The sequence below is a fragment of the Ambystoma mexicanum genome, chromosome 3q (genome assembly GCF_040938575.1).
Source record: "Ambystoma mexicanum isolate Mex_15411 chromosome 3q, UKY_AmexF1_1, whole genome shotgun sequence".
Taxonomy (NCBI): domain Eukaryota; kingdom Metazoa; phylum Chordata; class Amphibia; order Caudata; family Ambystomatidae; genus Ambystoma; species Ambystoma mexicanum.
Genome location: NC_090926.1, coordinates 175788413 through 175811211, shown reverse-complemented (window position 1 = coordinate 175811211; position 22799 = coordinate 175788413). Strand labels below are relative to the sequence as shown.

The 22799-nt window shown below is 47.7% G+C and overlaps 1 long non-coding RNA gene across 1 annotated transcript in view; it reads left to right on the top strand.

Moving 5' to 3' along the window:
* LOC138582286 (uncharacterized) overlaps positions 1–22799 on the top strand; it is a 106318-nt gene that overhangs the window by 32263 nt on the left and 51256 nt on the right. The window contains exon 2 of the long non-coding RNA XR_011304999.1: positions 9731–9770. This is a non-coding gene — a long non-coding RNA (uncharacterized lncRNA). The remainder of the gene's footprint in view (positions 1–9730; positions 9771–22799) is intronic.

Below are 22799 nucleotides of genomic sequence, written 5' to 3'. Positions count from 1 at the left end.
CGCTGAGGTAAGCAGGTTTCCCTCGCCCAGCCCTCAGGGGGTACCTCCCGCTTACCTCCGGCACAAGAAGTCCTTCCGCAGCAGTACCCCGGACAGGGGAATGCGGTGTGCCCAAGGGACCTCCAGCGTCCTCCGGCACCTCCGCTACATCCGGGTCCAGTGGTGGTTCAGTTCGTGGATCACCCAGCTTCATAAAGAAACTGACGTTTCGGGTGACGGCAGATTTTCCATCCGAGGCCGTCACCATGGACCCCTTTACGGCTACCACGTCCAATGGCACCGGCTCATAGGGGAGCGAGAGCTTCCCATGGGGGTGTCGGTTTCGAATGAGCACCTCATCTCCCGGTTCCAGCCGCTGGGGGCGAAGACCCCTTCGCAAGTTCTCCTGATCAATCCTGACCCACCTGTCGGCCTCGACCTGCTGGTTGTCAATGACTCCCGGCTCCTTCTCCCGGACCTCAGGCAGTAGGCCCCGGGGACATCGCCTGAACAGAACCTCCGCCGGGGCTACCCCCGTGGAGGCATGTGGGGTAGTGCGGTACACTCGCAGGAACTGGTAGAGGGCTCGTTGAAGTGGCTGCCCTTGTCCATGGGCAATCCTGAAGGTCTTATTGAGCGTCCGCATCAGTCTTTCAGCGTCACCATTCGCTCGGGGCCACAGGGGCGATATCTTCCTGTGCTGAATCCCGCAGCTCTCCAGGAACTCAGAGAACCGCTCACTTTGGAAAAGCGACCCATTGTCCGAGCACAGAGTGATGGGGAAGCCATGGGCCGCAAACACCTTCTCTGCAACCACGACCACGTGCTCGAAGGCCACCGACTCCACCAATTCCACCTCCAGGTATCGTGAGTACTCATCAACGATTACGTGAAAATGGGTGCCTACGGACGTCGACCCAAAGTCCGCATGGACGACCTCCCAGGGCCGGGTCCCCCGGGGCATCGCCTCGATGGCCGGCTCTCGTTGCACGGGAGAAGCCGCCTGGCACCACACACAGGCTGCCACAAAGTCATCCACCCTTCTCTCCAGTTCCGGGAACCAGACCTTCAGCCGCAGCCTCGCCTTGGTCATGGTGGCGCCCTGATGTCCATGGTGGGCCAACGTGATGACCTCTGTTATCTTGGATTGGGGAACCACTATGTGATCACCTCGGAGTAGGAGACCCGATTCCGAGAAGGACAGCTCGTCCTTGACCTTCCACAATTGCTCGAGCCCTGTCCTCGCCTCCTGGGTCCGCCCCGCCAGTGCCTCCAAGATGGATTTCCAGGAGCCGTGCTGCATTGAGTGCTTTAGTATCTGGAAGCACTCATCCTCGGCCACGGCCGCCTCCAGGTCCGACAGGGGCATCGCATCCAGCGTGGCCCCCTCCACCACCATTCGAACATGGTCGTCGGCCTCCTCCGCACAGGTGTCATACTCCTCTCCTCTGCGCACTCCAGGATGCCGGGAGAGGTAGTCTGCTGCGTTATTGGCCCCGGGCGGATACACCAGGGTAACTCCATACTCAAGCAAGGCAAGCATCCACCTCTCAATCCTAGCCGGGGGCTTCGAGGATGACCCAGCCAGAATGGGAAGCAATGGCTTGTGGTCTGTTACCACGGTCACTGGACGCCCCAAGACGTAGAGTCGAAAATGTCTGCAACCCCAGAGGACCGCCAGCGCCTCCCGCTCGATCTGGGAGTATCGTTTTTCCGTCTCCGAGAGCGCCTTGCTGGTTTATGCCATTGGGCGGACGCTCCCGTCCCGGTCCACCTGAGTCAGTACAGCCCCCAGGCCGAACGGACTGGCATCCACGATGATCTCAGACGCCAGCGCCGGGTCGAAGAATGCCATGGTATCCTCTGCTGTTAAGGCGCTCTTAATGTCCTCAAAAGCTGACTGCTCAAGTGGGCCCCATTGCCAGGTCGACTCCTTTTTCGTCAACGCCCTGAGCAGCACGGACCTTGACGCAAGATTTTGAATGAAGCGCCCGCAGTATGTCACCATACCAAGGAAGCTCCTCACGTCAGACACCGACTCGGAGGGCTGCGCCTTCTTAAAGTCCTGAACCGTCCTCGGATCGGGCGACACCCCCCCCTCCTTGAACATGAACCCGAAGAATTCGATGGAGGGGCACATGAACTCACATTTATCCCTATGAAGGGTGAGGCCCAGTGACTGCAGCCTCTCAAAGGTCTTTCCAAGCCTCCTCAGATGGTCCACCTCTGTCCTTGCGAACACCAGAATATCATCACTGATATTAAGGACACCCTCCAGATCTGCTAGAGCTCCCCGTATAATGTTCTGAAATACTTCTGCAGCCGATGACACCTCAAAACTCAGCCTCTTGTACCTGTACAGCCCACGGACAGAGTCAGGTTGTTTAGGTTTTCTAGCCACCACAATGGGAGACACCCAGGGCGTCGGGCCCTCGACCTTTTCGATAATGTCCAGACTCACCAGGTTGTCTAATTCCTTGTCCACCTGCTCCCTGAGATGGAACGGCACCCTGCGGTGCTTCAGGGCGATGGGCTGTACAGAGTCATCAATGTGCAGCCGGACCGGGTCACCGGTCATCTTTCCAATGCCGTTGAAGAGGGCAGCACACTTGTCCAGGAGGTCATTGATGTCTTCCAAGTATACCGAGTACGCGAAACTGACAATTCCGAGAGCCTCGGCAGCAGCACAGCTTAGGAGAGTGTTGTTACTCACAGGGGTCACATAGAACCGAGCCCTGATCCGGGAGCCCTCATGCTCCACACTTGCCACAAAGGCACCGTCCAGCGGTATTGGTTGTAGACCCCCAAAAGCGAATATGCGGGCTCTCGGCGTTGCCAGGACCGGGGGCGGGTCAAGAGCGTCATAGTGTCCCCTAGCCATTACATTGACCGACGCCCCCGTGTCCACCACCACCGGGACCGGAGAGTGGTTAACCTCCACCACACACCTCGGCTGCCTCCTGCTCTTCCCCTTTAGGACTTCCACACTAGAAACAAAGAAGATGTTCTCTTCCTCTTCCTCATCTGCCTCGTCCACCTGGGCCTCCTCTTCACCTTGCTCCACCTGGGCCACATTTGGTGGACGGCTCTGGCGCGGAGTCCATGTCCGGGCCCGACCTCTAGGTACCATCAGGGGCAGGGCCGCCTTGCACACCCTAGAGAAATGGTCAGGCAGGCCACACCTGCCACATGTTCTTCCCGCTGCCGGGCACTCCGTCGGGTGGGGAAGGTCGTAGCCACACTTCTGGCACGACTCCCCTGATCTTTCTGCTCTGTCCCAGGGTCCTCTGCCCGGCCTCCTCATTCCTCGGCCGCCTCGCCACACAGCACACACTTCCTCCGACTTTATTGAGCGGGACCCCGCCTCCATCTTGCTGGCACAAGCCTCTGCCACCTCATGACATCGGCCCAGTTCCAATATGTGGGGCAGAGTGATGCCCGGCTCTCTCAGGACCTGCCTCCTGAGCTTGCCGGAGGAACACGCCTGAATCAGCATCGTGCGCATCATGTCCTCCGCGTCCCCCCATGCATAGCCCAGGGAGAGGCGGCGCAGGCGACCATAACAGGTGTCCAGTGTATCATCGTCCTTTTGTTTGGCCGACAGCATGACAAATCTTTCATAGTCCACGTTGGCAAGGGGCAGAAAATGCGCAAGGAGCACCGCCTTGGCGGCATCATAGGATTGGTGCACCGGAGTAAGTGACTCAAAAATTTCAAGGACCGCAGGCCCCGCCGAGTACAGCATAGTGGCCACCCTGCTGTCGTCGTCCGTCACCTGAGCAGCTCTGAAATACATGTCCAGGCGGCCAACCCACCTCCTCCACCGGGGCCCCATGCTGGAAGGTGGGCCCGATGCATCAAATTTGGGAATGGGCTGCAGGGCAGCCTGGGCTCGTGCCTGAGCCATGACAGGGAGTCCTTGCTGAGCACCTGGCTGTGCCACCGGCAGCACCTGGGGTACAGGAGCCTGAGCACCCACTTGCGGGGGCAGCTGTAGAGCCGCCGCTGGTTGTTGAACTGGAAACACTGGGGGCTGCAAAGCCTGCTGATGTTGCGACGCTTGGCCACCGTCCTGAGGAAGCTGTGCCGCTACGGCGGCCTCACCCTCCTGATCATCAATGTCACTCATGGGCTTGAGCGCACTGGCACCCCCACCTAGTGTCCTGAGGACCCCAACTCAAACACCCACCACCACCATGCTGACAACCAAGAAGCCTCCCCCCCTCTTCCAGGCACAGCAACAGTCTAGCCCGGGGGAGAGGCGGTGGTGACCTTTCCCTCGCTCACCTGGGACAGCTTCCAGCCACAAAACCACCGGAGGAGAAGAAGACACCCACTGCAGCCAACCTCGTGATGATGAAGGGGACAAAGAAGCCACAGCGTCCTGATGATGAAGGGTACAAAGAAAAATGCAGTGTTTCCACCTTGCCGTGGTCCACAGGGGTGTGGATGTTCCAAAAATTGAGCTACAATTGTGGAGTGGACTAAACAGGCCCTGCCATATTAGTCCTTCCCCTAGCTTCCACTCGACGTAGGAGTCCCAAAACTGGATGAAAATTCACGAACCAGGCATGGACGTGCAGGTTAGTCTGCCTGCAAGCAGAATATCAAAAAATTAGACCTGGATCACCTTCACCCTCCAAACCGGAGCCTGATGAAGTTCCACGGCCTCAGAGATAAAATGGCCGCCAGCCGCGTGTACGATCCGCAGCCACGGCGTCAAACGAAACATCCGAACGTTCAGTTTCAGGGAAAAAATTCCGGAATGTCTTCACCGCAGGGCCCGGGCATCCGTTGACACTCGTCGCCATTGTTGGGGGTTTGTCCTTGGCCCCATGCGTACCCGCAAGCCCCCACCCTGAAAGGACCACACTGCTCACACGTCATTTCAGTTCGGGCTTCCCGGTTGCTCTTCCGTGGCCGGGAACGTCCCGTTTATACAGCACGCGGCGGCGTGCAACATCACGCCGCCGCGTGCGCATCCCACACGGGGCAGCGCCACACCTAAGAGCAGGAAGTCGCTCATGCCTTTTCCTTCCGTAAGTCACATGGTCACCAACATGTGACATTAGCACGAGCCCTGGGAGTGGCTCGTTTTCAGCAAGGGGTGGCACACCACACCCATGGTAGGAGATCCAGCATGTGACATCAGCCGACTCCATATTTTTCCATCTGCTCCGCTTTATGTTTTTACATCTTTCCACCTCTCTTCATTCGAGCTTCACAGGAGGCAGGGACGAGTGGTGCGAGTTTTATTTTGGCACTTACATGCTCATCCCCGAGCATAGAGCAAACTTTTCACAATCTTTCTTCTGTTTTAACTCCGTCCATGGAATATGGATTTTCATTAATTAATTTACAACTGGGTGTCACTAGCAAGAATCTGCGCCACTGGGTTCTGTGTATTTGTGTTTGTACAGAATCGACTGCATCTAGGTGCAGGTGATAATAACAAATCATCCACTAAAAAACAGTAATGGGGAAAGAAGTGGAAACGTTAGTTGAGAAATCTTTAACGCTCTACGCAAAGTCAAAATGGTATTGCTTGAACGTAAATTCACCGCAAGTGAATTCCAAGGATCCAGGACAGAGTAGTGTCTGTCACCCTGCGACACGCACCGAGTTCTTGGAACAGCCAGATGATTGATGGTCCTGTAAGTTTTGAGAGGTAAAGTGGTGCCTAGCAGTGCACAAATGTGGCTTAGTTTTATTGGGCCGACCTAGTAGCAAAGCTACATTTTGTGACTACTGATTTGGATGTCAAGTTAGCTATACTGCATTTTAAACCGATGAACAAGATTTCTGCGGTTTCTGGCGCTTTCGATGCTGACACACAAGCAACTGTTTTAAGTCCGAGCATGAAAGGTGATGCCACATTTCTATGCATGTTTCCTTCACTAAGATGCAGAAAAAAGGGATATTGCTTATATGCAGTGGCAAAGAAGGGGACCCTGCAGCCCATGTGGTGTGGGTATCATTGCAGTCGCATGTCTATGGGAGACCTTGCCTGAGCCCTCAACCTGACTGAAGTCAGGGTGAGTGTTTGGCTGTGGCTGACTGTGGGTGGCTGGTGGCGTCAAAATGGGGCCCCTGAGCGTCTGGCTCCCCCGCAGACTTCAACTGGAGTGATTGCTGTCTTCATAGAGCGCGGGAGCTGGAGGCAAAACAGGTAAGAATGTTTCTTGTGTATGTGTAATGTGTGTATGTTTGTAATGTGTGTATGTTGCGTGAGTGTGTCGGATGTGTACGTGTCTCTATGTGCGTGTGTGCATGTTAATTGAGAATGCAGTCTGTGTGTGTGTGAATGTTCTGAGCGGGAGCCTGTGAGGAGAATACAGTGGGAATGTGAGAAGAAGTGTATGGTGAGTAAGTGTTGTGTGAATGGGTATGAATGTGATTGTGTGTGAATGTTCTGGGTGGGAGCCAGTGTGGAGAATGTAGTGTGAGTGAATGTGAGCGAATGTGTATGGGTTAATGGGTCACTGGTGGGTGAATGGGTAGGAATGTGATTGTGTGTGAGTGATATATGGGGTACGCTTGTGCAGAATGCAGTGTAAGTGAAAGCAATACCAATAAATATCATAATAATAAAAGCAAGCAAGCATGATAAGTGTCATTATATGACTGGACTGGCATTTTGGTACAGCCAGTCAAGCCATTTCCTGCTGTTGCATGACATTTTTTGACTGGGCGTCTATGATAAAGCAAGTGGGATAAGTGCAATTGTGTAGATAGACTGGTATTTTGGTGCAGTCAGTCTAGCCATTTCTTACTGTGCCATTGTATAGACTGGAGGGGGGTATCTGTACTTCTGCCCTCTATATGGTAGGTTAAAGGCATTACCCCCGTCTAGATGATATACGACCATAATGGTTACCATCGATCTGTTTACCCATATGGTTCACTTCACACCCTTGTTCAAACTACCATCCTCGTTTGAATTGACTGGAATATTCCTAAAACACATATTTAGACTTCATGGATTGCCTTCCAAGATCATCTCCGACAGAGGACCCCAGTACATAACCCAGTTCTGGAAACAACTATGCCAAATATTAGGCATCCAGCGTGCATTATCTTTGGGATATCATCCACAGACTAATGGGGCAACTGAGCGAGTCACTCAGACCCTAGAACAATACCTCAGCTGTTTCGCAACCAAGGTCCAGGATGACTGGTCGCTTTTGATTCCTGTGGCTGAATTTGCTTACAACAATTCTGATCATTTGGCTATCAAGACAAGACTATTCTTTTGCAGTCAGGGATTTCATCCTTCAGTTCTACCATCTGTCCTACCACATCCTACCCCGGTCCCTACAGTTGATTCCTGTATTGAAACACTGGTAAAGGTACACAGAGATGCAGGAACGACTGGAAAAGGCCAGGATAGTAGTCAAACGATATGCAGATACCAAGCAGAGACCAAGCCCTTCATATGCAGTCGGGGATAAGGTTTGGCTATCCTCAAAACTTCTTCCTCGACATTTGCGGCCAAATAAACTGGCTCCCATATATTATGGACCCTTCTCCATTAAGGAAATCATTAATCCAGTGGCCTTCCGGCTCCACTTCCAGAATCCTGGAAAAGGATTAATCCGGTCTTCCACAGTTCCTTATTGAAACCATATGTACAGTCCACCAGAACTGCTCCTAGACCTAAGCCTGTAATCATCAATGACCAGCTTGAATTTGAAGTCTCCAGGATATGTGATTCCAGATACAGATGGGGTCAGCTTCAATATTTGCTAGAATGGAAATGACACTCCCCCAGCGAGCGCACGTGGCAACCTGTCTCAAACATGAATGCCCCCGTCTAATACAAAGATTTCATTGAGTCCACCCAGGCAAACCCGGTGGTGCCGGCTTTAGGTGGAGGCATACTGTCATGAACCACCGAATTCGCCATTTTTGGACTTCATGGTTCATGAAGCACCGCGGCATGAATTCAGTGATCCTCCCAACATGGCAGCTGGGCCTGAAACACTGCGCTAGGGCCTATAGCCGCAATGCTCGACTTCCTAGAAAACAGACACGCCCCCGCGGCTCTGCTCGTCTCAATGCAACTGCTTGGAGTTGCTAGACGTGTGTTTCGAGTCTGCTTTCCGTGCTATCTCTAGTTCCTTACCTTTCCTATTTTTTCTTTTGTTTCCTGGAATCCCGTTCGATTCTCTCCTTACCCGCTAGCCCGTATCCTCTTTCCGGATTCGTCTTGTGCTCGGTCCTGTGGTGTCTGGACACTCTCCGAGCGTGGCACTCTTACCTCCTTCCTGGATTCACGACTACATTCCTGGATACTGAACGGCATCCGGCTAAGGACAGCCGGCTACCTCACGCTGGAACCCGAAGACTCACGCACCGGCCTGTACAAGTCTCGGACAGTGAGAAAAAAGGAAGTCGCACCCAAGAAGGTCACAAGCAATGAAAAACAGATGAGAAAGAGTGAAACTTGTGACACTAGAACTCTGTACACATCCTCTCCTGCAGACATGTAGCTCACCCTGCCGAAACACCACGCACGTTCTGTGCTATTCCAGGGATTATAAGGTGGAGCTTGGAGACTGCAGTGTAAAAAGAGAAAGCAGACTGTCCTTTTCCGCATTACTCGGTACACAGCCTCTCCTGCAGAACTGTAGCTCACACTGCCTCACACCTGCTTATTTTATATACAATAGGATGCACTAGGATGCCACATCAATACCACTCCGACCCTGAACTGTCCAAAGCCTCGACCGACCAGTGTCACACTACATAACCTGAGAATAGATATTACCTATACAGTCCCTCACCCGAAGGTTCCGACGCACCTACAAATCGAAACAGTACTCACTATGATATAGCTGGATCAGCGCAGCACCAACAAAGCGTTTCGGACCCCGAGAAACCAACCCACAGATATACAACTCTAACGGAACCATAAATATCTGAACAAGGATACAGACCCCACTAACCCAACCCTCAATCCTCTGCATAGTTAACCCACACAAAGCTACACAACCGTCTCTCTCTCTCAGCAATATGCACACACTTTACCACACCGCATCAACAACACATAGGGGGTCATTACGACCCAGGCGCTAATTGCGCCAACTTTACCACCATGGTGTAAACTACCTTTACACCATGGTGGATGGCGGATTTACCGCCCCATTCCAAGGTGAGTGGGGCGGTAAATCCCCATTTCCAATTTTCCCTTCCCCATTCCCATTTTTGCCCCATAGGGCATAATGGGAGTGGGGAAGGCGCTAATTACGCCACCGTAAATTACGGTGGCGTAATTAGCATCATGGCAGGTTAGCGCCATGGATTTTAATGGCTGCTAAGAGCAGCCGTTAAAATCAGAATAGGCGTTAAGGGTTAAAGACGGCGTTAACCCTTAACGCCTGGGTCGTAATGAGGCCCATAATCATCGCCCACAGCACTCGAGGCCTCGCCCGATCCGATACCAGCACCAATGCCCAGCACTCGGTGTATACCGAGTTGAAGCTGCCAACAGCACACCACTTCTCCCACTCTCCTTCTCCCCTCCTCCCGACTAACCCAACCGCCCTTCTTGTTTACAGATCTGCCAGAGTGCCTGGGGACCAATTCCGTTGGTGACGGTGCGCTATACAAGTACCTTTAACATAACATAACAATGCTGGTCATTCTTGGTTCTGGAATATTACTTGTACAGTGAATATTATGAAACAGCTCATCAAAAGCACTCCAGTATTTGTTTATTTTATCGCTCTCCCCCCTTTGTGTGCATTAGGATACGTCATATGAATTGATGAGGAACGGTTGCAGAACATGTAAGTAAGATGTCAGGTTTTGAGGTTTGAAAATGCTAATGAGGGGGCAGGAGGGCACACACCTTGAGGCCCACGTGTCGCAAATATAATAATTGTAGCAAGAGCACATATCAGATCTGGCTCCCTGGCTCCTGACCTGGCTGATTTCTGCAATCACTCCTTCGCCACTGGAGTCTTCCCATCCCCCTTGAAGCACTCCCTTGTGCACCCCTTCCTTAAGAAACCCTCTACTGACCCGTCCTGCCCGGCTAACTATCGCCCAATCTCCATCACCCCCTTCCTGGGCAAGCCCCTGGAGAAATTGGCCATCTCCCAGCTTAATCTCCACACTGAATCTGTTGGTTGTCTTCACAACCATCAGTCTGGCTTCAGAGCTGCCAGAAGCACGGAAACTGCTCTCCTGAACATCCGTGAATACCTGCTCTCCAAACTTGACTCAAACACCCCGTGTGTCCTCATCTTTCTTGATCTCTCTTCTGCCTTCGATGCTGTCAACCATGCCATCCTGCTCAACCGTCTCCGTGATGACCTGGGTATCACTGGCCAGGCTCTGGTGTGGCTGACCTCTTTCCTCTCTGACCGACCCTCCCAGGTCCAATTTGGGTCCTTCCTCTCTGATATCTTTTTCTCTACCTGTGGTGTCCCCCAGGGATCTAACCTCTCTCCCTGGCTGTTCAACCAATACCTCGTACTCCTAGCCCACCGCATCGCCGCTCTCTGCCCCAATTTTCAGTGCTATGCGCATGACACCCAGCTCATTTTCAGGCTATCCTCGGCCTCCTCCTCTCCTTCCCTCATCTCTGACTGTCTGTCTACTATCCAGGAGTGGTGTGCTGCCAATGACCTCTGCCTTAATGCCAGTAAGACTGAGATTTTACTCAATGGCATACCCACTCCCTCCTTCCCTGCAGCTCTCTGGCCAGCCTCCTTTGGCCCTCTTCCTGCTCCCACCTGCAAGGCTAAAAACCTTGGTCACCTTCGACTCCACACTCTCCTTCTCTCCTCGCATCTCTGATGTCTCTAAGAAGTCACACTACCAGCTACACCTCCTCAGAGGTATTCTTACCATCCTCTCCTTCCCCCAGAAGCTCAGTCTCCAGAGCCCTGGTTCTCTCTAGACTGGACTATTGTAACAGCCTCTACCTAAATCTGCCTGCCTCTACTCTCTGCCCTCTGCAACTTATCCAGAACAGGACTGCGAGACGTGTCCTTGGCCTCAAGCCCAGGGATCGTATCTCTCCAGGACTGAAATCTGTGCACTGGCTCCCAGAGGCTGCGAGGATTAAGTTCAAAACCCTCTGCATTGTCCACAAGGCTTTCTGGGCCTGGGGCCGCAATAGCTTCAACAAATATCTTCCAACTCGAGCTCTTTGCTCATCCGCCTCCAACTCCCTCAGGGTCAGTCGCTTCTCCAAGCAACAAGTTGGTGGTAGATCTCTCTCTTTGGCAGGGGCCTCCCTCTGGAACAGCCTTCCTGACTCCCTGAAACTTGAGGAGAACCATCTCCGGTTCCGGAAGCACCTCAAAACCTTCCTCTTTGCTTCATCTTTCTCTCCCCCTCTCCCCTGCTGAATTCCTGGCTGTAATTGCACTGGCTACCTGGCCACCCTTCTGATCTCGGGCCCGCCTTCTGATCTCGGGCCCTGTCCCGCCAATTACACACCTGCACTGCCTCCCTGGCAACCCCTGCACCTGGGGACTGTTGTTCTGTATCCCTACAGTCCCCCTACCAGCACTTATGTCTGCTCTTACCTGTGCTTGCCACCATCCTTCCGTTCTATTATCTTATTTATTCTACTACCCCATGTACTGCACTTTCCCCTCTCCCCCGCACTTATCCCTTTCCCACTTCCCATGCACTTGCGCAATCTAAATGACACCTGGCCTAGTAAGATCGTTGTCTCTTCCCTCTGTTTCCCCCTCCCTAGCCTCGTCGCGCCTTGAAACACTTTTGTATAGGCGCGTTACAAATGCCATATCATATCATATATTATATCATATTTGGACTGGCGAGACGTCGCCTTGCAGTCAGTCCATTGACTGATTGCTTCTTCCATTCGCATAAGAGGGATGACAGACCCTTCTCTGAGCTGAGAGATGGGGCAGAGTCCTTAGCTAGCCGGCAGGTCGTTAGACATGACAGGTGACAGATACCATGTGGGGCCCTCAAGGTTCTCTAACCCTCTGAGTATATCATAGCCGATTAGCTTATCTTGTTGTGCCAAGTGTGTGCACAGTTTTGTTGGGTTTTTGTTTAGTCTTGACCTTCCCGCTGGGAAGAGCAGCCTAGGATTTGTAATATTAATAAGAAGACCTTCCAACAGTAAAGAGACAGATAGGGATCCTGAGAGGCATTCCTGGCAGCTAGAGCCAAGCACAGTCAATATAAATTACCAGCACCGCGCAATCCATGGATGTACTCTTGTGATTTAAAAGTTCTAGCCCTTATGGCAGTAGACAGGAACAAACACCAGTTTACCTGCTACCTACGAGTGCTTCCATAAAACACACAGATGCAGGCTTTCTTCTGATGGTGCAGACAATGGGATTTATGAGGTAATGGCTGGTGAGACGTGCTTGTCATTTACACATGACATTTGCATTGCTATGCAATGTATATGTATGAAATGCAATGTATGTATATATGCATATATAAAGTATTTGCAAAGCGCAAGGCAAAGACCTGAGGGAATCAAGGCATTAGGAGCAGTGTAACCAGCAGACAGCTACTGAAGAGCCATTAAAACAAATATGTTTTCAGGTCCCTAAGGAACCGATGCATAGACCAGGTGAATTCCTGGTTATGCGTGCACAATGAATGCCAGATCAATCAAGATCAATCAAGATTTTATAATAAGAGTGCAGCAACCTCAGAAGGAGGAATAAACTACTGAGCCAGAATTGAGTAGTCAAGCTTGAGATATATGGTGACATAACGATGATTCCTTTGCACAAGCAAGTGTGGAGATGACAGGGTAGAAATTGGACTGAAAAATGTCCACATGACCAAAAGCACACTTTCATACAGGCTTTCACACGTAAATTCAATTTTGAACCCTGGTAGGTCAGGACTGTCTTTTCAGTGTATTATTAGCAAGCCAAATTGGGCATATGTACGACAGAATAAAGTCCCCCAAAACATGACATTATAATCATAAATGACATACATATATAGCTCCAAAATCCATGCAACCTGGTAGGCACATATATATTTTTTGAGATTCTGCTTTCCCAGAAATGAAGGTAAGTGCAACAAATCTCCTCCTCCATTGGGAAGGGGCAAACATAGACCCCAGGGTGTACGCCCTAGGGTGTACAAGCAAGCAATTTTCTGAATTAATAGAGAAGGCAATTTCTTGACTGCAATGAGAATATATTCTTTTTTTTATTTTATTTGTATTTGTTTGGCGGAATACTTCAACCTTTCAAATTTACATACAATTCTAAAAATATTCAACAGTTACAATAAAATACATTCAATTTCCATAAAATGCTAGTTTGGTTTTGGGAAAACCACAGACATGAATTGAACCAAGGCAATGTGTATTGATGTTATACAGCTGGTCAATAATCGACTCCAAATGTCCTCTTCTGAATAATAACAGAAGAGTTGTAATGAGTTTTTAAAATATTTTTGCCGTAGAGTAGTTAGCGCAGGACAGCCAACTACTAAATGGGCTAAGGATTCTGTCTGCATGTTGTTATTACAATAGCAACACCAACTTTGATTTTTTGACACAATCCCCCGTCTAGCAAGAATTTCATTAGTGGGATACAAATTCAAACGCATTCTCAGCAATTGGGTTCCAACATATCTCGATGGACATCTTTGAAGATACTTTTCCATGCACCCGAAACATTTATGACCATATAATAATACAGAATAGTCTACATACTTTTTGCATTGATTTTGAGTGTGAATCCAATCCTGGCGGTAGAGAGCTAACTTAGCTTTTGCTGGATTTAGGATCAAAAGTTCTAACATTACATTGGCGTCATCTAAATAGGCTAAGACGCACTTATACCAAGTACTGGGAAATTTGTCTGATGAAGTTAGAAGATATTGTGCTATAGTATTCAATATATTTTTAGCTGAGGCTCCTATCAAACATTTTCTAAAGAAGCCACACATCTTCCAAATTACTTGGTAATCCATCGAGATAGCGCCCAATTCATATCGTAAGAGTGAAATCGGGGTGCATCTCGTAAGTTTGAAGACTGATTTCCAAAATCTTCCTTCATATTGGTTGCCGTAATTTCTTGGTTTAGGCAATGGTGTCTCCGATCCATATGAGATTATTGGACTCACTTTTTGTAGAAACAAAAAGTCATTATATGATTAGTGGTGAATTTATCATACTTACTCATCAGTATGGTAGCTTGTGAGGCTAGAGTTCGAATTTTGGCATCAAGAATCAGAGAATGGATAGAGTCACTAGAGCATCTTGCAAACGGTAGGCCTAGATATTTATAATTGTCTACAACCAAAAGCTTTTGCTTACCCAAGGACCAGCTTTAATTAAGTGTATTCTTTCTAGCTTTTTTTGGCATATCACAACTTGTGTTTTTTCTGTATTGATTATCAAGTTGTTTCTAATGCTATAGTTATGCAGATGATCAAGAAGATTTTGCAAGCCTTGGGGAGTTTAGGAAAGAAGCACCAGATCATCGGCATATAATATCCAAATACATTTTTGGGAACCTAGCTTCGGGCCATCAGCCAAGATGCCTTCAAAGGCGGCTCCCAAATCCAAAATAAATACGTTTAATAAGGTTGAGGCCAGGATGCACCCCTGCTTCACACCTCTTTCTGTCTTAATTCGAGAGGAAAGAAGCCCTTCCAAAGATAGCCTTATTTGGATAGTAGTGTCCAAGTGTAGTTTTTTAATTATTGTCAAAAGAGAGGGTGGACAGCTGTACTGCTTCAGTTTGAAAAAAAGAAACTGGCAATCGACCAAGTCGAAAGCACAATGACAGTCCATAAAAGCCATATATAAGGCTTTATTACGATTGATATATTTAGGCCTCAGCATATTGAGAGTTATCATATTTGGTGCAGTCCTAAGACCAGCAACAAATCCTGTCTGAAGGGATCTCTTAAGCTGTTAGTGTTTAACCACACATTTAGTTCTTGCAACACTCTGTGGGAATACATTTTCCCCGGAGCATCTAACAGAGCAATGGGTCTGTAGCTTTCAGGTTTACAATGATCCCCTTTTTTAAAAAGGGGAACAATTATAGAATGTTTCCAGGACGATGGAATGGTCTGAGAATGGTTAATTTGTTGAAATATGGAAAATAGAATGTTAGTCCAAAGTTCTGGATGTTGTTTGAAGATTTTGTTTGACAGGTCATCAGGGCCTGGAGCTTTGGACTGACTAGCTGCATTAATGAAATGCATTATATCAGATTTATCTATATTGAGGTGAAAGCGATCAGACCCACTGTCTACATGGGACACGCATGTTTCAACTGGGCGAGCATAGATCTTGCCAAAATAATTCACTCAAACTGCTTCAGGTACATTCTGAACTTGTATTGACAATTGGGAGAGAGAAGACAGATTGTTGATCGTTTGCCGCATGCGAGCTGTGTTCTTATCTCGCAGCATTTCTAACATCTTTTCCCCAACGGCTTGAAACAGCTGTGCATGATATATGCATGAGTCCAGTTTTTATAGGCCGTCTTTATATGCATTATAATTTTATAGCGCACACTTATTGGAAGCTTTGTTGCCTCACGTTTTTCCTGTTGGAAAATTGCTTTCCTATTCTTGACTACTATGTCAAATGCATGAGTCCTATGAATGTTAGCTTTCCGTTTTGTGTTATCAGAGCTACATTTTTTGTATGACATCATAGTAAGTGGATGAACTTGAGACCTGATTGGATTTGGAGTGGGCAACTACACCATTTAGCAAAGAACCCAGTTGCAGTATCGATCTTTCTGTCCACCTCACTTGATTAACGCTATTATTAGCAAATATTGTTCCCGACCATTTTTGTCTACTAGGCTTCGAATGTCATGGAGTAGAGGCCCACTGCACACATAGCATTTTATGATCACTGCATGCTGTTTTTTCAGTTTGAAACAATTTGACTTTCGAAAGAAACCCATTGTCCACATATATGTAATCAATTGTACCTTCTAAACCTCTTCGTGACCATGTCGCTTGTGGGGGGCACTCATGAATGCCAGTACCATTTAACATCTGCAAACCTCGCAATTTCATCAAGTGTTCCCAAGGAACTTGTCTTATCTGCTCATATGGCTTAGTGTGGTCAAAACAATGCACATTTAAATCTCCAGCTACTACCGTATGAGCAATCTCTGGAGTAATGGCAATATAAACTAGCATCATTGAAACATCATTGATGACTTTCTGATTTTCTATCCCTTTCGGATTCCAGTATAAATTGACTAGAGCATATAAGGTATTGCAAATGGAGATGATTGTCAGTTGTGAATAAGGGTTAGATGAATATGTATAAACTCTGGAGATATTTGTTCTGGTCCTTGAGCTTGTAATGAGGCCAGACATAGGGTGGCCACTAATTCCCTTTATAGCATGGGTTAGATGTAATTCATGATAATTTCACAGAAGAGAATCAGTGATCCAAGTCTCTTGCAGCATAAGTATGCTAAATTTAGTTAAATCACATTTTTTGTTGTTAATTAGATGTTGGAAACCACACGTGTTCCACAATACTAAAGAGTTCACTGGGCCTCATTACGACCCAGGCGTTAACCATGGCGCTACTAGCGCCATGGTTGATGCTGGATTCCGCCATGGTGAATGGCGGAATTACCGCCCCATTCCAAGGTTGGCGGGGCGGTAATTCCCCATTCACCATTGGCCCTTCCCCATTCCCATTCTTGCCCCCATAGGGCTCAATGGGAATGTGGAAGGCGGTAATTACGGCACCGCAAATTGCGGTACTGTAATTACCTCCAAGGTCCCTTTGCGGGTCCCTTCATTAACAGCTGGTAAAACCAGCCATTATGGTAGGGACCCGCAAAGGGACCTCGTAATTGGGTGGTAAGGGATTACCGGCACCAGTAATCCCTTACCACCTGGGTCGTAATGAGGCCCACTGAGTTTGCTTCTTCATGCTCTAGTTAACGTCTGGTTTCCGCACAGTTACAGGAACAAACAGGGTTTATCCGACCTGACATTTCCTGGCAACTATTATTTAGGGACCATGACAGTTTTTTTGCCCACCTCTTTATGGATGGTAAACTCATCCGGATTTTCCAATGGACCAGATAGCAAGACAAAACCCATATTAAACAACTTGTTTTTAGATTGCCATGTGAGATTTCTCATAGCTCTTGAGCAGAACCATAGTCTTACAGTACTTAAGAACGTTTTGTTTATGAATTCTATTTGTTCGATGTCCGAGCTATTAATATCATCAAGCAATGGAACATCTGAGAATAATTCCATAATGATATGCCAATTTAGATCATATTGCGGATAAAGATCTGGCCGGCAGCCAAGAATCAGGGATGACATATTTTTATAATTCAAATTTGCTTGGTTTTGCACCTTTAAGAAAGGTGAGGCTTTGGCAGTATTAATGGATGGCAATTTCTCACTCACTTTCACAGGATTCTTCGACAATAAAGCCTGTAACTTGCGGGCTATCTCCACACCAGAGCTGTCAGAATGAGACGCAGATTTACTCAGGCCAAAGCAGTTATTTTCAGAGGTTCTATTAGGCAGATTTAAATCCAAATAATTCTTGCTACAATAAGGATTTTTTGCAGATTTGCACATTTCATTCACTACTGTGGAGGTCTGTTGTAGGGTTTCAGAAGAGGGTATGAGCCCATCACCCGCTTTCATTATATCAACATCTGAAGGTAGATAAGGAGGCACAGGAACCTTCAGATCTCTCGTATTTGAAAATTGAGACATATATGCATCAACTTCTCTCCTAATATCTTTGCGTCGTAGCTCTTTTTCCTCTTGTTCATCGCATTGCAGAAGAGGATGTGGTGGCCCAGGGGGAAGACTTGCAACAGGGCCATTTGGCTTTGCTTTAGAGAAGCTAGTATGATGTTGGATGGCTTTAACTAATTCATCTAAAGGCTCATAAGGAACAACCAATTGTTCCAAATTTCCTAAAGCACTTGATTCTGATTTTTGAGCTTGAGCTAGTAACATATATTTTTTGGAAACTGCTGAGGACGCTATTTGACAATTAGTAGCCGGAACCTTCAGAGTTTTAATAAATTGTTTAGAGGCAGCCGTCATTGATTGTTTACTCCCTTTAATATTTTTAGTTTTCTTTTCCATTTTGCTAGTACGTTTTGCACTACTCTTTTTTCCACATTACTTGTTTTCGAAAACATTGTGTATGCATTTTTTGTTTGTGAGTTAGCTTTTAATTCAATACAGCTTTTGTCAAGCGAGAATGCATTTGACGAGATTGTAGAGGCTACATTAGTAATGATATTTGGAAAACATGGTAGAGAGGAACCTACTTGCAACTCATTTGCACTTAAATTTGTCTCAGGACATTCCGGGTTTGTTGTCAAGGACGAGGTAGCTTTATCTAAATATTTTGTGTTTGCCGAGTTTTTACAAGAACTCTCTGATGTCACACTTCTCTCAGAGTGAAATATGTCGTGTTTTGTTTGCCAAGCTATGATGGAAGCAAATTGAGTATTTTGTATGTTCATTTTGTCATTCAAAGTATCAAATAGCTTAAATATAGTGTTCATAGTAGTTTGCATAGCATCAAAAGTAACAGCTAATAGCTTTGACAGGCCATGGTTTATATGTTGCGTTCCATTCACATTTTGCTGCCGATGGAGTTGGAGCTAGAAAGGAGGATACTGCACTTTTGTTTCAATGAGTAATTTCAGATATGTTTGAAGAGAAAGACACATTTGGTGAGAATGACAGTTTTTCCATTAGAGCTTGTTTTGAAGAATCCATTTTTGATATATTCAAGTCTATGGGCCTCATTACGACCCTGGCGCTAAGTGTTTAACGGCGCCGTAAAAGGCTGCGGTGCCGTTAAACATGTAGCGCCTTACTACGAGGTCCCTTTGCGGGACCCGACCTTAACGGTTGGTCTACACCAGCCATTAAAGTAGAGCCCTATGGGGTGAAAATGGGAATGGGTAAGGGCCATGGTCCACTGGGGAATTACCACCCCGCCAACCTTGGAATGGGGTGGAAATTCCCCATTGAACCATGGCGGACCCGTTACAACACCGGCACCAACCATGGTGCTAATAGCGCCATGGTTTAGCGCCGGTATTGTAATGAGGGCCTATTATGACTTCAATATCTTCATCATCCTCAGTTTGTAAACCAGAATTATCTAAGGCTACAGGTACTAAGGATTCATCTCTTAAAACAGTACTATCGGACAATGATATATTGCAAGCGGTTAATTCAATCACATATGTTCATATGGCGCAACAGGAGGAGCAGCCTTCGCAACATATGTTCATATGGCGCAACAGGAGGAGCAGCCTTCGCATTGGTGCCACTATTTTGAGCGATATCTTGTAATCTGACAATATTTGAGGGTACACCTTTAGGAACTGTTGGCGAGTAAAAAGTTTTAATGGCCGTGGTATTTACATTTTCACAGTTCCTGCCTCGTTTCTTACCATATGAGCAATGTCTCCAAGTTGAGCAGGCTGGGGGAGTGCCTGCTGATTTGTTTCAAAGCAATATCAGTATTTTCTATATCAGGAGCTGTGTGCCATTCAATCCTTGACGGCGGCATGTCATTTCTCAAAGTATATAGATTTCGCCTCATTGAGGGATTCAACCTCAGACTCGTGACAAAATATAGCCGCAGTAGTGAAAACGTACTCAAATAATAAGAAGTTGCCCAGATAGAAAAATAAAAAGGGACCGTTACTACAACAAAACAAACAAAACAAAACACTAATGAAAAAACATGCTTAGAAAGCACCACGGCACCGTGACGCCACGGCGAAGCGGCAAAGCAGTGCTTTCCCGGTGCTAGGTGCGCGCGCGCTGAGGAGCACGAATGCCTCCTTTTAAGAAAAGGATCCAATGGTAATTCCAAGCTGAAAAGAACGTCAGAGCAGCAGCACCAGAGTCCTGTGCTTTCCAGGTTCTGTGTGCTAGGTGCGCGCGCGCCTGTGTGCACAAATGCCTCCTTTTAAGAATTGGTAAACAAAAGGGGCGTAGATACAGGCTCACAGAGTAAAAGGATCCAATGGTAATTCCAAGCTGAAAAGAACGTCCAAGCAGCAGCAGCAGCAGAGTCCGGTGCAAAGCAGTGCTTTCCAGGCGTGAGAATATATTTTGCAAATAGCATCCTGTGCCAAATGCACATTTGCATTTACATTGCAGGGAACATGTACAATACAAAATCATTTGAAAAATATAAAATGCAGAATCATTTGCAAAGCACAAAGTGTGAAACATATTTACTGTGCAGTGTTTGAAAATCATATCTAACTATTTTCATTAAGAGACTTTGGTCCTCATTAGCGAGCTCATGTTATTTGTGCTAAAGACACGCTAGCAAAATGTAGTTGAAAGAAGAATGTTTTGAATGCTGATAACAAAGAGAGCAACACATCTCTAAGCATAACACAGTTTAGCTTAGTCTGCAAGCAGTGAGAAAAGGGTGTGTGATCCTGGGGAAGAATCTCTTAATGTTTAGAAAACTGTTCCAAAAAGACACAAGAGAAAAACACTCTAGCAAAAGCATAGAAAAGCTGAAGACTTTACTGGCATTGAAAATCATTGTTATCTAACACTGAACCGGCACAGCAAGTTATTCCCAGTAAACTTACATTTTTTCTCCTGTGCATTGCTTTATAGGCTATATGCGTTTTCGTGCCAGGCCGTCCGTGGAGATAGACGTAGTCCTGTGAGCAATCCCACACAACCCAGCATATCAGAATCTGATCTGAATTGCTTGATCGCTTGAGGGACGCAAGGCCGTACCTGCCTCGACTGCCACACCTGCCTGCACCCGGATGAGTGAGATGACCACCAGCCAGAAATTGGGGGTCTAAGGTCCAGCAAGCATCATAGTCCACTGCTGCTCTGATAAAGAACCTCCAGCGAGTGACACCTTCCCTTCTAGAAGAGTTGCTGCCAGCATCGATGTGAAAAAGACATCATCATAGCTGCTGCCTCTGAGATGCAAGAATCCGTCGACCTTCCTGCTGCATGCTATGCTGGAAACAGGGTATTTAACATTCCTGTCGATTGCAGCAAGCATCCTTCTGACCTTGACCCTATGCTTGCAGCAGGGAAAGCTACCTACATTATCAGTGAGTGCAAACGACCATTAGGCCTTGTGTTTGACACAACCAAGTTGCATTTTGTTTCTGCTGCAGAAGATTTGCTGATTTTACAAACACAGTAAGACATGCATAAGTTTAAATTGCACATGACTGCTCCAAGATACCCTTCATATGCAGCCATGAAGATTGCATGGTGGAAGATATTCCTAGCCAAACTGGGCAGGGACCTTCTCCGTGGGACTGGAACCCAATGTACCCTGGGTTTACAATGTGGGAAGAATAAAAGGGAACTCGTGGGAGTTGGCCTCTGCAGTATGTGCCCCCACAGGGAAACATTATTACCAGGACTTCCAAACTGCCCTACTCTGACAAGAAAGTACTAGGTGTTGAGAAGAAACCTATGGAGAGACTAAAGGGAAGAACATACACTACCCAACCATGAGGCAAGAAATCCTGGATCCTCAGAGAGAGATACCAGATGCAGCAGCTGGTGACATGAACATTTAACAGCGTTCTATTGATCAGGGTAGCAATAGTGGACTAGAATCAAATGAGTTAGAGGAGGTGCTACTTGACACAATCACGCTACGAGTGATACGAGCAACGTAGTAGGGTCCTTTCCTCTGTGGTTTTACTCCGTGGTGTGCAACTGCAGTGTGATGTGACCGCTGTGCAGGCAGTGCTGCAGAGCAATGCAGGAGAACTTGAAGCCTGGCTTCAGAAAGCAACAAGAAGCCGGTCCAACCACACTGCGGAGAGGAGATTGAAGAGCAGAGTGAGAGAACTGGGGCAGCAGTCACCTGGTGAACTGGGTTGGTGAGCTGTAGGGGGCTTGGTCTCCTGTGAACGCTCCCAGCGGGGGGAGGAGAGCGGGGAGACATCCTGAGTGTTTGCTCAGTGTCACCTGCCCTCCATTACTCCCTTTTCAACCTTTTTTGGGCTCTGTCTTGAGGCCCCCAGTTTTTTTCTGCCTGCCCCGCTGGTCCCCCTCAACAGAGGGCAGTGGGCCAAGAGCAGTCCATGAGCAGACAAGACCTGCTTCTCATCCCCCCCATGTCTTCTTCGCCTGTGGGTATTAACTCCCATTCCAGATCTTGGAAAAATCTTTTGCACAGTGGTCCTGCAACATAGCAATATTGTTAAGGCCTGTGTCATCTTACAAAAGGAACAGCGTTGGGGAAGTGCTGTGAAGTGTCATGCAACAGCAGTCTGGCAGTAGTCAGGTAGTCTAGCAGTGACTGGAATCCTTCGGCACTAGGAGGCTGACAGTGGAACATTTGAATATTGCAGGTCTGGTGAGTTGTGGCCTTAGGACCTGTAGACAGCGCTTATCTGGCTTCCGAGCCTTAAAACGCTCTGCCGGCTGAGGTAGAGGTCTAGACTGCATCGGTGTGTAGTTTCCTTTCCTCTTTATTCCTTGCTGTCTTTTGGCTGCCCCACCAAGCTTTTGAATCTTCCTAATCTGAGCTAAAATACACTGAAACGCACTTGCACTTGGATCATCTTGGATCACTTGGGACACTTACGAAATACCTTTTTTGTGGCACCCTCTGTTTTACTAACTACGTGCCTTCCCTCTGTTTTGGCACTTTACCGCCTAAGAAACATTCCTCAGGTTTGCAGATCCCCTTGATCTTTAGTCCTGATGTCTATTTATGGCCTAAGAAGTAAAGACCAGAGAAGTAAAGGCCACCCAGCCGCTCCCCTGTGTGTCCCTATGGGGTGACCAGGATCGGTTTTGTGAACCAAGAACTATTCAAAACCCATAAG